Here is a 4,816-nt window from a genome sequence, read left to right on the forward strand (position 1 = left end):
ATGAAAGTATGACCAAAATGAGGAGAAATTAAAGAGACCAGAAATGAGATACCAAAATTAACTATGGGCTGAATATTATTAACATATCTCTCTATCTCTATCTATCTCTATCTCTATCTCTATCTCTATCTCTATCTCTATCTCTATCTCTCTATCCAAATCTATCTATAGATAGACAGATATCTCTGCCAAACCATATCTATGATACCGTTGTTTTATTGTTTACATAAGTTATTGCCACAACAACATGTAGGCAGTTTAAATGTCTTTTTGAATAATCAAGAGTCATATGTTCAATCTATTAAAAATCTATTTAGGGGTACGTGGGTGCCTCATTCAGTTAAGCCAGCTACTTTTGATTTTAGCTCATGTCATGATCTGACAGTTGGTGGGATTGAGCCCCGTGTTGGGCTCTGTGCTCACAGTATGGAGACTGTTTGGGATTCTCTCTCCCTCTTTCTCTGCCCATCCCCTGCTCACTTACGTGAACGCTGTCTCTCAAAGTAAATAAATGAACATTAAAAAAAAAAAACCAAACTACCATTTAAGAATATGCACATGTGGGAGGGTGGGTGGGCAAGGATCACCAGTAATGACCCCAGGGAAAGCTGGTGCTCCTGCCCCAGTGCCCAACTGGTTGGACCTGCTTAGGCATGATCTTGGCGACCCTCATCTTCAACACCATGGGAAGCCAAGGCTTTCCAAGTTCTACAAGCCCTACAGAGAAGATACAAGACAGCCAGTCATCAGGGAGACATTCTATTTAGTATCTAAGAGAGATGAAAATGTAATTTCTTAGAAGGAGAATTGTTAATTGGAGGATCTGACAACAAACTGATTTATAGACATTATGCAACATTATACTTTGTCTTCTATGTGGATTCTTCACAAAGTGAACTTGGCATTTTAAATCCAATTCAATCACCCAGGAAGCCCAAGATTCATCGATCTCTTGCCATGTGTATATAGATCTGACCCCCAAACCCACCAATCCCTGCTTCCTGAAAATCTTCATAATGTCCTTAGAACTCAAAGTATTTGTGGAAACATTAGCCAAGCGTTTTGAAAATGTCTGTGAACTGGATTTAATTTACAATGTAGACAAGGTTCACAATATTCTTGCAGAAATGGTGATGGAGTGAATGGTATTGGAGACAAAAATGAATGAGATTGTTGCACAAATTCATGCACAAAATGAACTGGAGAAATCTGAGGCTGGCTTTGCAGGATCTCTAGCCTGTGCTGTATCAGCTGTAAAAAATATGAATCTTCCTGAGGTCCCAAGAAATATTGACACTGCTGATATCAGTATAAAAAAGAAATATTGATATTGCTGATACCAAACCTGCCCTTTATTTAAAATAAAAAATTAAAAAGGCCACTCCCAGATAAAATCCAGGGGAAAAGTCATTTAAGTTTACCATGCAGTTGTTTACCAAAAATAGAAGAGGAGAGTCTTAACTTTTGCTCTTGGATTGAAGTCCAGATACTGTATAGAAGTTGTGTGAAATCAGTATGGAAGCTGAACGTTGCTTTTTTTGCTCAGTGATTTTGAAGAAACTGAGTAGTACCCCTGTGATATTTCTCTTTCTTTTCTGAACTACATTCCCATATCCACCTAAGGCATGCCTCTATGGACTGACTACTACAGTATTTCAAAAAGTGTTTGAGACATTTCTTTAAATTATGTCCTTTAAACAATCCAAAATGTTGTTTTTTGTATGGTTCACAAGAGCAGCATTCCACAATTCTTTCTGTCATTTGTTACAATTGTTATTTAAAAAACCAAGTATGTATTGCGTGAAAACATTATGACCTTTGTCTCTCTTTTTAAATTTATTTTTCAATTAAAAAGGACCATTTTATTGATAGTAAGTACCGTTCACCTTAGAAAAAAGAGCTTTGGAAAAAGGCTGATTTACTACATGGCCTCAGCATGAAGCCTAGGGAGGGCCTTCTATATCATAGCAAATCTAGACAGTACTATCAACATACTCAAATTTCATGGGAGAAAACAGTGGTAATTGGGTAAATCAAAACACCCATTTCTTGTACGAGCTGCCTCTTCGAGAGATGTGCAAAGGTGATATATCACACTCCATTCTGGCCACTGCTGAGGTCATTCTAGGTAGTCAGTCTGTTTTCTGGATACTAGCCTTGGTAGTCCCATCTTGTTGTCCTGGATTTCTGATGCCCATTGAAGGGAGCCTCAACACACCAGAACAATAATTAAGTCATGATTCTGTCTACCGCCTGAAGTGGCTATGCATAACAAAGCAGGAAACCATCTTCCAATATCTGTATGCCGACTTCTCCCCTCTGTGGGGGTTTGTCCTCGAACTTTACCTATGTCCTCTCCTCTCAGTGAGTTTCTTTTTGTTTTTTAAAGGGTGACTTTGATCTTTTACCTTCCTGTATTTTCTGTGAAAAATGTGTCATTATTGGTCATTATTTTTATTATTTATTTATTTATTGTCAAGTTAGCTAACATAGAGTATAGCCTTGGCTTCAGGAGTAGATTCCCATGATTCATCAGTTATATACAACACCCAATGCTCAGCCCAACAAGTGCCCTCCTCAATGCCCATCACACATTTTTCCCACCCCCTAGCCCCCCACCCCCATCATATATCAATTTGTTCTCTGTATTTAAAAGTTTCTTATGGTTTGCCTGCCTCTCTGTTTGTATCTTATTTTCCTTCCCTTTCCCTATGATCTTCTGTTAACTTTCTCAAATTCCACATGTGAGTGAAATCACATGATGTCTGTCTTTCTCTGACTTACTTCACTTAGCATAATACCCTCCTGTTCAATCCACATTGTCGCAAATGTAAAGATTTCAAGCTTTTCCATCACCGAGTAGTATTCCGTTGTGTGTGTGTGTGTGTGTGTGTGCGTGTGCATGTATACACATACATGCCACCTCTTCTTTTTATTTATTTATTTATTTATTTATTTATTTATTTTTTAATATATGAAATTTATTGTCAAATTGGTTTCCATACAACACACAGTGCTCATCCCAAAAGGTGCCCTCCTCAATACCCATAACCCACCCTCCCCTCCCTCCCACCTCCCATCAACGCCCCCCCATCTCTTATGCTTTTGCTCTCTCCCACTCTAACCTCTTTTTTTTTCCTTCCCCTCCCCCATGGGTTCCTGTTAAGTTTCTCAGGATCCACATAAGAGTGAACACATATGGTATCTGTCTTTCTCTGTATGGCTTATTTCACTCAGCGTAACACTCTCCAGTTCCATCCACATTGCTACAAAGGACCATATTTCATTCTTTCTTATTGCCACGTAGTACTCCATTGTGTATATAAACCACAATTTCTTTATCCATTCATCAGTTAATGGACATTTAGGTTCTTTCCATAATTTGGCTATTGTTGATAGTGCTGTTATAAACATTGGGGTGCATGTGGCGCTAAGAATCGGCACTCCTCTGTCCTTTGGATAAATTCCTAGTAGTGCAATTTCTGGGTCATAGGGCAATTCTATTTTTAATTTTGTAAGGAACCTCTACAGTATTTTTGAAAGTGGGTGCACCATTTTGCATTTCCACCAACAGTGCAAGAGAGTTCCCCTGCCTTTACATCCTCGCCAACATCTGTTATCGCCTGAGTTGTTAATTTTAGACACTCTGACCAGTGGGAGATGATATCTCAATGTGTTTTTATTTGTATTTCCCTGATGATGAGTAATGTTGAGCATCTTTTCATGTGGCTGTTTCCCATCTGGATGTCTTCTTTGGAAAAATGTCTATTCATGTTTTCTACCCATTTTTTCACTGGATTATTTGTTTTGGGGGTGTTGAGCTTGACAAGTTCTTTATAGATTTGGATAATATCCCCTTATCTGATAGGTCATTTGTAAATATCTTTTCCCATTCCATCAGTTTCCTTTTAATGTTGTTGATTGTTTCCTTTGCTGTGAAGAAGGTTTTTATCTTGATGAGGTCCCAATAGTTTATTTTTGCTTTTGTTTCCCTTGCCTTTGGAGACATGTCAAGTAAGAAGTTGCTGCAGCTGAAGTCAAAGAGTTTGCTGCCTATTTTCTGCTATAGGATTTTGATGGTTTCTTGGCTCACGTTTAGGTCTTTCATCCATTTTGAATTTGTTTTTGTGTATGGTGTAACAAGGTGGTCCAGTTTTATTTTTCTGCATGTGGTTGTCCAGTTCTCCCAGAACCATTTGCTGAAGGGACTGTCGTTTTTTCCACTAGATACTCTTTCCTGTTTTGTCAAAGGTTAGTTGACCATATATTTGTTGGTCCATGTCTTGGTTCTCTATTCTATTCCATTGGCCTATGTGTCTTGTTTTGTGCCAGTACTATACTGTCTTGATTAATACACCTTAGTAATACAGGCGTAAGTCCAAGATTGTGATGCCCCAGCTTTGGATTTCTTTTTCAACATTATTTTGGCTCTTTGGGGTCATCTGTGGTTCCATACAAATTTTAGGGTTGTTTGTTCTATGTCTGTGAAGAATGCTGGTGCTATTTTGATTGGGATTGCATTGAATGTGTAGATTGCTTTGGGTAGTATCGACATTTTAACAATACTTGTCCTAATCCATGAGCATGGAATGTTTTTCCATTTCTTTGTGTCTCCTTCAATTTCTTTCATAAACTTTCAGCATACATAAATTTTACCTCTTTGGTTAGGTTTATTCCTAGGGATCTTATGGTTCTTGGTGCAATTATAGCTGAGAATCTCCCTAATCTGGGGAAGGAAATAGGCATCCAAATCTAAGGTGCATATAGAACTCCCTTCAAAATTAAAACAAACAAGCAAACAAACAAACAAACAAAC

The 4,816-nt window shown here is 38.1% G+C and overlaps 1 pseudogene; it reads left to right on the forward strand.

Moving 5' to 3' along the window:
* The first annotated feature begins 653 nt into the window (after positions 1-653).
* Positions 654-1,328, forward strand: LOC122478171 (annotated as a pseudogene).
* The last annotated feature ends 3,488 nt before the right edge of the window (positions 1,329-4,816 follow it).

This window comes from Prionailurus bengalensis, chromosome A1 (assembly GCF_016509475.1).
Source record: "Prionailurus bengalensis isolate Pbe53 chromosome A1, Fcat_Pben_1.1_paternal_pri, whole genome shotgun sequence".
NCBI lineage: Eukaryota > Metazoa > Chordata > Mammalia > Carnivora > Felidae > Prionailurus > Prionailurus bengalensis.